The sequence below is a fragment of the Oncorhynchus clarkii genome, chromosome 4 (genome assembly GCF_045791955.1).
Source record: "Oncorhynchus clarkii lewisi isolate Uvic-CL-2024 chromosome 4, UVic_Ocla_1.0, whole genome shotgun sequence".
Taxonomy (NCBI): domain Eukaryota; kingdom Metazoa; phylum Chordata; class Actinopteri; order Salmoniformes; family Salmonidae; genus Oncorhynchus; species Oncorhynchus clarkii.
This window is the reverse complement of record NC_092150.1, coordinates 46017564-46031049: the sequence shown is the minus strand read 5'-3', so window position 1 is coordinate 46031049 and position 13486 is coordinate 46017564. Positions and strand designations below refer to the sequence as shown.

Below are 13486 nucleotides of genomic sequence, written 5' to 3'. Positions count from 1 at the left end.
TATTAGTATTGGATAGAAAACACTCTGAAGTTTCTAAAACTGTTTGAATAATGTCTGTGAGTATAACATAACTCATATAGCAGACAAAAACCTGAGAAGAAATCCAAACAGGAAGTGAGAAATCAATTTTCAAAACAGTGCTTATTCAAATCCCTGATAGTTATGGATGTGCTTGCACTTCCTAGGGCTTCCACTAGATGTCACCATCTTTAGATCCTAGTTTTAGGATTCTACTATAAAGGAGGGGCTCATAGGAGCTCTTTAAGTGAGTGGTCTGGCAGAGACCCTCGGTCTCATGACGCACGGTCACAAGAGAGTATGCTCTCGTTCCAGTGCTTTTCTTCAGACAATGAAATTCTCTGGTTGGAACCTTATTGATGTTTTTAAGTTGATAACATCCTACAGATTGATTGCAAACATCATTTGACTTGTTTCTACGACCTGTAACGGAACTTTTTGAGTTTTTGTCTGGAGGAAGTGTCTCCTCATGAAGATGGATTACTGGACTGAACACGCAAACAACAAGTGACTAAATGATGGGCTTTATGGAACTTTATGGAACAAATCAGTAATTTATTGTTGAACTGGGATTCATGGGAGTGCCTTCTGATGAAGATCATCAAAGTTAAGTGAATATTTATAGTGTTTTTTCTGACTAATGTTGATGCCAAAATGGCGGCTATTTCTTTGGCTGAATTGAGCTCTGAGCGCCGTTCTCAGATTAAGTTAAAAAAAAAATCTGACACAGCGGTTGCATAGAGGATAAGTCTATCTTTAATTCTGTGAATAACACTTGCATCTTTTATCAATGTTTATTATGAGTATTTCTGCAAAATCACCAGATGTTTTGGAATCAAAACACTACTGCATGTAACGCGCCAATGTAAACTGAGATTTTTGGATATAAATATGCACATTATCGAACAAAACATACATGTATTATGTAACATGATGTCCTATGAGTGTCATCTGATGAAGATCATCAAAGGTTAGTGATTAATTTGATCTATATTTCTGCTTTTTGTGACTGGCTGGAAAATGGCTGTGTGTTTTTGTGACTTGACTCTGACCTAACATAATCATATGTTTTGCTTTTGCTGTAAAGCATTTTTTAAATCGGACACCATGGGTAGATTAACAATATGTTCATCTTTCATTTGATGTATTGGACTTGTTAATGTGTGAAAGTTACATATTTCCCAAAAATATTTTGAATTTTGCGCGCTGCCTTTTCACCGGAATGTTGTCGTGGGGTTCCGCTAGCCTTTCCTAGACAGGTCCTTCCCTATAAGCATGCTTAAAGTCTGTTGTCAATTTGTTTATAGTAAAATAGCATTGAATCTAATCAAACAATTTTTTCCAAAAGTTTACTTAGGGTTGCTAACAGGCTGATTGGTTGGCTACTTAAGCCAGTAAAAGGGGCTTTACTATTCATGGGTAGCGGAATTACTTTTGCTTCCCTCCAGGCTGAGTGCACAGACTTTCTAGTAGGCTTAGATTGACGATATGGCAAGTAGGTGTGGCAATATCTTCCGCTATTATCCTGACTAATTTTCCATCCAAGTTGTCAGACCCCTGTGGCTTGTCATTGCTGACATATTTTGTATGATACCCTAGTGAAGCATAGGATCAATCAGGACACCGCGAATAAACATGGGCCCATGTGTTGACGTGTGCTCATTCCGTGTCTGTTTAATTGTGTGAAGTCTTTTGGAGACAGGAAGGACTGTGCAGTCGCATCCCCTTGCACATCCCTTTCTCCTCTCCCCCTTCTTCCACACAGCACACTCAGCCCATGGCCTAAATATCCACCTCTGCCTCCAAGCCTCACTTCCCTCTATTCTCCCTGCACCACAGAATGCTCTGGATCTGGAATCCAGCTGCAGTGGAGGTGTTATGACAATATGGAGGAAGATAACATGGAGGGAATATAAATATAATAATAATAAGAATGTAGTGCTGAGCTATTAACAGAAATTTAGATTTGTCTTCATTTTTTAAACAAGTAATTGACCAACATTTGTTTAATTATTGGAATTCCATTTAGGTTTGGGTTTTTTCTGCAAGCTCAATGCACACATTGCACAGTTTCTCTAGAGAAAAATAAGCCGGAACTGTGCGATGTAGTAGTGAGTTGTAGTTTAACACGCCAATATTCTACATAGTTTAGAAAAGTACATTTGGTAATTAATTACAATAGCCATAAAGGTCAGGTTTTGGGTTTCGAATTAGGGTATGGGTAAGGGTTAGGGAAAAAAGGATTTTGAATGGGACTGAATTGTGTATCCCCACAAGGTTAGTTATTGTCACGACTTCTGCCGAAGTCTGTTCGAGCTCGGCGGTCGACGTCACCGTTCTTCTAGCCATCATTGATCCATTTTTCATTTTCCATTGGTTTTGTCTTGCCTTCCTACACACCTGGTTTCAATCCCATTCATTACCTGTTGTGTATTTAACCCTCTGTTTCCCATCATGTCTTTGTCAGAGATTGTTTTATGTTCAGTTTCGAGTTGTTTGTATTTGGTGCGCGACGGGTCCTCGTACCCAATTTTGTCTCATTTGTATTTATGGGTTTTGGCGTTATGTTTTGTTTTATTAAATTACTCCATTTTACCAAGTTGAATTTTCCTGCGCCTGACTTCCCTGCCACCTATACACATGATTGTGACAGTTATACAAGAATGTGTGTCTGTGTGCACGCGTGTATTTGTGAGCATGTGTACGTGTGTGTTTGAGCTGGGTGGATTGAGTCCAGGTTAGGTTATTCCAGACTCCAGTGATGTACGGGATATAATAATCTGACTAGAGGAGCTTTACTGTGCTATTCTCTAATTACGGGGCTGTCTCTGGCTGGTCAGGACTTCACTCCTCTCTCTCAGTCCTTTGTGTCCTCTGCGCTTCCTGAATCCAACTCTCAAAGGTTTGAATCTCAAAGTCTTTCCTTTGTCCAACCCTCAAATCCTCTCTTCGCTTCCCCTCTGGCCATGTAACTATTACTAGTTTCAGCCAATCTGTTAGTCAATCGAGATCTCCACTTTAGTCTACAATAACATCAACAGCAGGAATGTAGGCATCAAAAATGTGGGTAAACTCGAGGCAGGTAAGACCGTATGACAGGTATGAGCCTAGGGGAGACACAGCCAGGCTGTAAAGACCAATGAGACAGAGATTAGATAAAGGGATGAGATCAAGGAGAGACTCAAGCAAATTACAGCCTGAGAACCACAGACTGAACGTGGACATTCACTCTGTACAACAGTCCTTCCATCTGTCCCTGTCCAAGTCTCCCTCATAACAGAATGTTAATAATAAGGCTATTAAAGGAAATTAATACATAATTACAAGTCCCATTCATCTCAGGTTTACATGTGCCCAATCAGATGAGACAGCAGTCATCTTACTGTTCTCATACTCTGAAGCTGCATCACAAATGGCACCCTATTCCCAATAGTGCATTACTTTAGGCCAGGACCCATACTGCACTTTATAGGGAAACGGGTACCATATGGGATGCAACCTAAATATAAAACTTCCTGACGAACAGTGCTGGAGGGGGACATCATGACACTTGCTGATCGGGGAAGGCAAAGAACTGCGGGTCCCTGGCAGACCAGACTATCGACATGCCAATCCCAAACCTGCTCCCATGAGACCCAGCGGCACTCTCAAAGAATCACCACGGCAACAGTGGAACAGTCAGGGCTGCTTGTTTTCTTGGCCGTTTGCCTGAACAGCAGAATGTTATACGCAGAATGTTATATTGCAGTTTAGGACCTCTTATCTGGTCTGTGAGATGGTCTGGAGAGAAATCTGGTCTCATATAACTCAGTTTTTTATGCTTTATAAGACAGGATGGAGACAGAACGGAAGATGAATGAGGAGGAGACGCAGTAGGAAGAGTAGGCACATGGATCGAACCCCAGTCTCTGTTAAGCGCCAGGTGTGTTGTTAACCACCACTAGGCCATAGGCTCGGTACTAACTGGTGTATTCAGATGTGGAGTTAAGAGGATCTTGCCTGGTGTGGCTCAGTCTATCTGAGCTCCGTTCAGAGACTGGTCCAGCCAGCAGCAGAATGAGGTCAGTGTCCCACCTGGATGGAGACAGGGGCGATGGGGGAATGGATGGGATATGGGGGAGACAGATGTGAGGAAGGGGAGATGGAGGGGAGATGGATGGACAGGCGAGGAAACAGAGGGAGGAGAGACAAGGGGAGGAGGAGGAGACGGGAGAGGGTGGGAGAGACAGGGGAGGGAGGCAGAGAAGGAGATGGAGGGAAGGAAATGAGACAGGCGAGGGGAGTAGATGGGTACACAAGACCCATTTGCCAAGGCAGCAGCTACACTTCCTGGGGTCCAAGCATATTAAAGCACTTACATTACATACAAATCCAAAGATAAAACAGTACATCATAACATTATTACACTACTACATATAGACAATATACAAAATGTTTTATACCACTATACAACAATATCACAAATCAATGAGTATGCATGTGTCTGTACTAGAGGTCGACCGATTATGATTTTTCAACGCCGATACAGATACCGATTATTGGAGGACCAAAAAAGCCGATACTGATTAATTGGCCTATTTGTTTTATAAAAACATATTTTTTTTTATTTTTTTTATATATACATTTTTATTTATTTGTAATAATGACAATTACAACAATACTGAATGAACACTTACTTTAACTTAATATAATACATCAATAAAATCAATTTAGCCTCAAGTAAATAATGAAACATGTTCAATTTGGTTTAAATAATGCAAAAACAAAGTGTTGGAGAAGAAAGTAAAAGTGCAATATGTGCTATGTAAGAAAGCTAACGTTTCAGTTCCTTGCTCAGAACATGAGAACATATGAAAGCTGGTGGTTCCTTTTAACATGAGTCTTCAATATTCCCAGTTAAGAAGTTTTAGGTTGTAGTTATTAAGGACTATTTCCCTCTATACCATTTGTATTTCATTAACCTTTGACTATTGGATGTTCTTATAGGCACTTTAGTATTGCCAGTGTAACAGTATAGCTTCCGTCCCTCTCCTCTTTCCTCCCTGGGCTCGAACCAGCAACACAACGAAAACAGCCACCATCGAAGCAGCGTTACCCATGCAGAGCAGGGGAAACAACCACTTCCAGGTTCAGAGAGAGTGACATTTGAAACGCTATTAGCGTGCGTTAACTAGCTAGCCATTTCACTTCGGTTACACCAGCCTCATCTCGGGAGTTGATAGGCTTGAAGTCATAAACAGCGCAATGCTTGACGCACAATGAAGAGCTGCTGGAAAAACGCACGAAAGTGCTGTTTGAATGAATGTTTACGCGCCTGCTTCTGCCTACCACCCCTGAGTCAGATACTTAGATACTTATGCTTGTATGCTCAGTCAGATTATATGGACACGTTAGATAATATCTAGTAATATCATCAACCATGTGTAGTTAACTAGTGATTATGATTGATTGTTTTTTATAAGATAAGTTTAATGCTAGCTAGCAACTTACCTTGGCTTACTGCATACACGTAACAGGCAGTCAGTCTCCTTGTGGAGTGCAACGAGAGAGAGGCAGGTCGTTATTGCGTTGGACTAGTTAACTGTAAGATTGCAAGATTGGATCCTCCGAGCTGACAAGGTGAAAATCTGTCGTTCTGCCCCTGAACAAGGCAGTTAACCCATCGTTCCTAGGCCGTCATTGAAAATAAGAATGTGTTCTTAACTGACTTGCCTAGTTAAATAAAGGTATATTTAAAAAATATCGGCAAATCGGAGCCCAAAAATACAGATTTCCGATTGTTATGAAAACTTGAAATCGGCCCTAATTAATCGGCCATTCTGATTAATCGGTCGACCTCTAGACTGTACCTTTTGTGTGTGTCTCTTCACAGTCCCCGTTGTTCCATAAGGTGTATTTTTACCCATTTTTTCCTCTGATTCTACTGCTTACATCAATTACCTATGGAATAGAGTTCCATGTAGTCATGGCTCTATGTAGTACTGTGCGCCTGTTCAGTCTGTTCTGGATTTAGGGACTGTGAAGAAACCTCTGGTGGCATGTCTTGTGGAGTACGCATGGGTGTCCGAGCTGTGTGCAAGTACTTTAAAACAGACAGGATGGCACATTCAGCTTGTCAACACCTCTTACAAAAACAAGTAGTGGTGAAGTCAATCTCCTCCACTTTGAGCCATGAGAGATTGATATGCATGTCATTAATGTTAGCTCTCTGTGTGCTATTAAGGGCCAGCCGTGCTGCCCTGTTCTGAGACAACTGCAATTTTCCTAAGTCTCTCTTCGTGGCACCTGACCATACTACTGAACAGTAGTCTAGGTGTGACAAAACTAGGGTCTGTAGGACTTGCCTTATGGACAGACTTAGCTACTGTTGTATCAATATGTTTTCACCATGACAGTTTATAATACAGGGTTACTCCAAGCAGTTTAGTCACCTCAACTTGCTGAATTCCCACATTATTCATTACGAGATGTAGCTGAGGTTTTGGGTTTAGTGAATGATTTGTCAAAAAATACAATGCTTTTAGTTTTGGAAATATTTCAGCCTTATTCCTTGCTACCCAATTCTTTGTTAAGTGTTGCAGTCATTTCAGTAGCTGTAGTAGCGGACATGTATAGTGTTGTCATCCGCACACTGGTGGCATATCGTTAGTAAAGATTTTAAAAAGTAAGGGGCCTAAACAGCTACTCTGGGAATTCCCTATTCTACCTGAATAATGTTTGAGAGGCTTCCATTAAAGAACACCCTCTGCGTTCTGTTAGACAAGTAACTCTTTATCCACATTATAGCAGGGGGTGTAAAGCCATAACACATATCTTTTTCCAGCTGCAGACTTTGATCGATAATGTCAAAAGCTGCACTGAAGTCTAACAAGACTGCCCCCACAATAATTGTATCATTCATTTCTCTCGGCCAATCAGTCATTTGTCTAAGTGCTGTGCTTGTTGAGTGTCCTTCCCTATAAGCGTGCTGAAACTCTGTGGTCAATTTGTTTACTGTGAAATAGCATTGTATCTGGTCAAACACAATTCTTTCCAGAAGATTACTAAGGGTTGGTAACAGGCTGATTGGTCAGCTATTTACTTACTATTCTTGGGTAGCGGAATTACTTTTGCTTCCCCCCAGGCTGAGGGCACACAATTTCTAGTATGCTTAAATTGATGTGTCAAATAGGAGTGGCAATATCGTCTGTTATTATCCTAAATTTTCCATCCAGATCGTCAGACCCCGGTGGTTTGTCCTTGTTAATAGACCCCAAAAAATGCACCTATTCCACACTGACTTTACATAATTCGAAAGTACAATTCGTGTCTTTCATAATTTGGTCAGATATACATGGATGTGAAGTGTCAGCATTTGTTGCTGGTATGTCATACCTAAGTTTAATTACTTTTTCATTGGCAAGATAAGCAAAGTAGTTGGCAATATCAATGGGTTTTGTGATGAATCTGATTATATCATTTATTTTTGTTTCATAGTATAGTTTAATTTGATTTAGTTTAGTCACATGATTTCTTAATTTGCCGTACATTTGCCAATCAGTTGGGCTGACAGACTTATTTGCCATACCTTTCGCCTCATCCCTCAACCATTCAATTTTCTATTTAGTCGTCAATCCAAGGGGATTTAACTGTTTTTACAGTCATTGTCTTAATGGGTGTGTGCTTATTACTAACTGGAATAAGCAATTTCATAATGTGTCTAGCCCAGCGTCTGGTTGCTCCTCATCACACACCACAGACCAGCAAATATTCTTTACATCATCAACATATGAATCACTACAAAACTTCTTAAATGACCCCTTATACACTATATTAGGCCCAGACTTGGGAACTTTGAATTTCCTAGATATGGCTATTGTATATATTGTGATCACCTCATCTGATGAATTTGGATATTGCTTTATAGCAAATTTCTGCAGCATTAGTAAAGATGTGATCAAAACATGTTGATGATTTCATTCCTGTGCTGTTTGTAAATACCCTGTAGGTTGACTGACAAACTGAACCAGGTTGCAGGCCCAGGGTAAAGTTTGACATTTTTTCTTGAGTGGGCAGCTTGATGAGAGCCAGTCAATATTTAAATCACCCAGAAAATATACTTATGTTTATATCACATACATTAAATCAAATTTTATTGGTAACATACACATGGTTAGCAGATGTTAATGCGAGTGTAGCGAAATGCTTGTGCTTCTAGTTCCGACAGTGCAGTAATATCAAACAAGTAAACTAACAATTCCACAAAAATTACCTCATACACAAATGTGAAGGGATGGAATAAGAATATGTACAGTACATATAAATATATGGATGAGCGATGGCCTAGCAGCATAGGCAAGATGCAATAGATGGCATAAATTAGAGTATATTCACATGTGAGATGAGTAATGTAAGATATGTAAACATTAAAGTGGCATTATTTAAAGTGACTAGTGATACATTTATTAAAGTGGCCAATGATTTGAGTCCGTATGTAGGCAGCAGCCTCTCTGTGTTATCGATGGTGTTGCGATATTGTATTCCAGCTTTGATGCACCTGTACTGACCTCGCCTTCTGGATGGTAGTGGGGTGAGCAGGCAGTGGCTCGGTTGGTTGTTATCCTTGGTGAACTTTTGGCCTTCCTGTGACATCAGGTGCTGTAGGTGTCATGGAGGGCAGGTAGTTTGCCCCCAGTGATGCATTGTGTAGACCCCACCACCCTCTGGAGAGCCTTGTGGTTGATGGCGGTGCAGTTGCCGTACCATGCAGTGATAAAGCCCAACAGGATGCTCTAAATTGTGCATCTGTAAAAGTTTGTGAGGGTTTTAGGTGGCAAGCCACATTTCTTCAGCCCCCTGAGGTTGAAGAGGCGCTGTTGCGCCTTCTTCCTCACACTGTCTGTGTGGGTGGACCATTTCAGTTTGTCCGTGATGTGTATGCCGAGGAACTTTAAAAAGTTTTTTTTTTTACTTTCCACCTTCTCCACTACTGTCCCTTTGATGTGGTTAGGGGGGTTGCCCCCTCTGCTGTTTCCTGAAGTCCACATTCATCTCCTTTGTTTTGTTTATGTTGAGTGACACATTGTTTTCCTGATACCACACTCTGAGTGCCCTCACCTCCTCCCTGTAGGCTGTCTCGTCGTTGTTGGTATTCAAGCCCACTACTGTTGTGTCATCTGCAAACTTGATGATTGAGTTTGAGGCATGCTTGGCCACACAGTCACGGGTGAACAGGGAGTACAGGAGGGGGCTTAGCACGCACCCTTGTGGGGCTCCAGTCAGCTGGTGTGTGCATGCTATAAGGACGCGGCTCGGGATGCCGTCTGGGCCAGCAGCCTTCCGAGGGTTAACGCATTTAAATGTTTTACTCACATTGGCCACATGGGCCGCTTCGATTGCACTGTATTATCCTCAAAGCGGGCAAAGGTGTTTAGTTTGTCTGGAAGCAAGACATCGGTGTCCGTGATGTAGCTGGTTTTCTTTTTGTAGTCCGTAATTGCCTGGTGACCCTTCCACATACTTCTTGAGTCTGAGCCGTTGAATTGCGACTCCACTTTGTCCCTATGCCAACATTTTGCATGTTTGATTGCCTTGTGGTTGCTCTACAAAAAGTGGAGTTATGCTGCGGGTTTAGTATGGTGCCCTGCGTCACCACTTCATTGCTCCAGACCAGCGCAAGGGGGAGTTAGAGCACTGATTATGCTTTTGGGTCCTACTGTGTCTCTAAGTGACAATGAATGGGTGACATAAACCTAAATAGAAACTGATAATTGTGCACGACTTCAGTATTACTTACTAAAACTGTTGTTACACTAAGGTTTTTATTATTTTATTTTGTTAGGATTATTTTGCTCTTACTGTAGTACTGTAGGCCACTCCCGACCTGTCACGTTATACAACACATAAGCTGTGTTGCTACAGATGCTGGTTCAAAACCTGTGCTGGCCTCGAGTAGGAGATCCATGAGATGACTGTAGGTTTTTGGTTTCTCTCCCTCTAAAAACAGAAATAAATAATTATAACTAACTGGCTTTATTTACAAATTAGTAACAACGTCTCACCCCATGTTCAAGAATGGCCTCTTTCCTCGCTCATTTAAAATTATTTCAAAATTAAATTATTTCAAATATTGTTATTTTTTAAACAAAGCTATTATTAATATTATTATTAATGTATGAGTATATAAAAGCCCTTTGGATATTCTCACAGATATATTATTAACCCTGTTATTAGAAGGACAATATATATTGGTCATGGCTCCCGAGTGGAGCACAATGGGATTGCCTTGCAGTTCTCCAGCTGTATCCCCTGAAAGCGCGCAAGGTTCAAGGCACGAGGGCAGGGGGCACGGGATGGGCTGCAGTGTTGTGCACAGAAGACTGACCAGGCCCATGGCCCACACTGGCAACACTTTAAGGGGCATTGCGCTAATAATGGCGCTGACTAGGGAAACGTTCCCGCTGTTATGTTCTTAGTGCCAGTCTGCACGTTCAAACTAAAACAATGCAATTAATAATGGCATCTTTATGCTTTCATTAATAAAATGATAAAAATACTCTTTCAAAATGCTGATGTTTATTTAGTTATGGATCCATAACAAATTACTATGGGAATAAAGATCACTGAATTACAGGTCTTGATAAATCAATGAGATTTTTACTTTCACTGAATCTCCATTTTGGTATTGGTTAGACTAGAATTTGAAAATTTGGGTGTAGAAATGTTAGGCTCTTAGTGTAACCTTTATTTAACTAGGAAAGTCAATTAAGAACAAATTCTTACTTACAAGGACAGCCTACTCCTTCCTCCCCACCAGGGAATTGAACCCCGGTCTCCCACATGCCACTTCTTTAGCTAAATAAACCAGTACTGTACTCCCGACCGTCATGTTGAGTCATATTTTCCATTCCATCCTATTGGAAATCCAAAGGGTTTTTCATTTTTCTTAGAATATAAACACCATAATATTCATCAAATTAATCCTAAACTCTAAAAGTAATTGGAAAGGTAGATACAAATTATTTGTGACATTGTGGTTACAATAAGGAATGTAAACAAGATGTAAACAAGATGCTATGGTTTTTATTTATTTATTTATGTGATGGACAGCTGGTGGCGTTTTGATTTTGTTTTCCAAATACTTGTAGCCCGATTAGCAAGACAATAGACTCGTTAAAGCTCGGCTACTGTAGGTGTGAACATCCCCCCTACCTGCAATTTATTTGATGCTTAAGTACTCTGAAGTGTTACATTTCTACTCAAAACAGCAGTACAGTATTTCTTCATCAACATCTTTATGCTTTCGTTAATAAAATAACTACAAATAGTTACCATTCAAAAAAGAGCTGTTTATCTAAAGAAAATGATATGCGACCAAAGAGAACAGACCAAAGAGAATAGACAAAATGAACATTGTTTTCAACAAGCCATCTTCTTTCTATGGTGCTACCCGTTCCAGGGTTAGGACCCTAACCACGAGAAAATGAGACGGTGCTGAGAGGATCACTTAACAAAATAATATATATATAGCCTATCAATGTGTAGGCATACTGTGTAATAAAATCGATAATTAACTAAAGGCTAAATAAAAAATAAAAACAATTGGGTACTAAAAACATGAATGTGTTTTTGCAGAGCATACAAACATGCCGACAACCATCCGTGAAAATCAGTGGACAAAGGGCCGCACTGAAAAAAAACCGCATGGTTGCTAGATTCTTAATGTGTACGCAGAATGTGTGTTGGAGTCACTTTTAATTCTTAATTGACTAACCATTTCTATCATAGGCCACTGTAATCGATGGCTACCTAGGGCAGTACCATTCTGCTCATCTGATGAAGGTGCACATGGATCAGATTCAAACTTTGAAGACCGAGATCGAGTCATTGAAGGCAGATCTGCAGAAGAGAAACATTATCTGAGGGCAGAGACACGGCGACAGCTGATGCATTGGTCCAGTGCCAGGCGGCATTGGCGGAGCATCAGGCGGAGAATGACGCGTTGAAGAGGGTGAGGAACGTAATGGAGTCACAATCCATGCCAGACACACCTGTGAGCTCTGAAACTTTACCTCCGACAGGCAGAGTCAACATACCTGGCGGGTTCGTCAGGTCGTCAGTTCACCCTGACATTTCCATTCCTCTTCTGACAACAGAACTTGACCAACTGCTCACCAGGCACAGCGTTATGCTGTTCTGCTATTCCAAGGATGTGTAACCGAAGCGAGATACCACGAGTGGGCACAGAATACCAACTGGGATGGATCCCAAGGCAAATGTTGCTTACCAATGAACCTTCAGCTGTTCATCATTATTATTGTGTCTCAGAAGTTTCTGTCCATGACTGATGCAACCCTAAAAAGCATTAAAGACAGAGTTAGAGAACTTGAAGTCACAAAGAAAGTCTGGACATGGCATGCTCTCCCTTATGTAAGGAATTAGGCACTTTCCCATGTTATTTACAGTATGTAGTGCAGGCTATGTTTACTTGTCAGACTGCACAGTAGCCTAATAAAACAAATGCAGGTGGCTTATATTCAAAATGCTTTATTATCCAAACGTAAAAGCATATACTGTACAGTATTTCTTCATCAGCATCTTTATGCTTTTGTTAATAAAATAATGATAAAAATACTCTTTCAAAACACACACTGTCACGTTGTACAGTGCCATTATGGCTATTAGCAGGGCTATGTTATGGCCTTCATGGGAAGGCGCCTAGCATTTAAGAAATATATGTTTTGGTCTTTACAAATATTATTTTGGCCTTTATTCAGATTACAATCGCTCTTTTGTTAAAAAAAAAAAAAGGAAATTACCTCCAAAATATCGTTATATATTATCAAGTTGATGACCGAGTCATATAGCCCGGCACCTACATAAAGCTGAGTGACTCACTCATTCATGGCTTTAGATCAAAATAAGCAAGTACCTACATTCTTTCTGATAGTCTTTAATAAAGAAATGTGTTGGTTATCCTGACCTGGACACCATGTACAGTATTATAATAGCCAATCATAGGCTATTAGCAGGACTGTCACGTCTGCCCCTGCTCCTCCGGCGTACGACGTCGCCAGAGTACTAACCACTGGTCCTGGGATTCATCACTACGCATACCTGTTAATCATTATGATTCACACCTGGACTCAATTACCTTCATAATTTCCTCCCCTTTATATGTCACTCTCCCATGTTCACTCACCAGTTGGTAAGGCATTCTGCCTTATGTTAGTGTTGTGTTCTTGGTTTTGTTTGATTAAAGCGTTGCACCTGCTTCCGACTCACCGCCCCATCATTACAAGGACAATATCTTTACCAACACCTTTCTGTATTTTGATACTTTGTGGATGGGGGCTCCGGGGTGCAAAATGCGTTGCTACAGATGTAGGTTCGATACCCGTGCCGGCCGCCACCGGGAGGGCCATGAGGTGGCTTTTGGTTTTAATTTAGAATCCTCCAACCCTTTATGTAATTGGTGGCGAGTCACGTC

At 40.8% G+C, this 13486-nt stretch overlaps 1 long non-coding RNA gene across 1 annotated transcript in view; it reads right to left on the bottom strand.

The window, feature by feature from the left end:
• Positions 1–758: 758 nt before the first annotated feature.
• The window catches only part of LOC139406884 (uncharacterized), a 28454-nt gene continuing 15726 nt past the window's right edge, over positions 759–13486 (bottom strand). The window contains exon 2 of the long non-coding RNA XR_011634040.1: positions 759–4092. This is a non-coding gene — a long non-coding RNA (uncharacterized lncRNA). The remainder of the gene's footprint in view (positions 4093–13486) is intronic.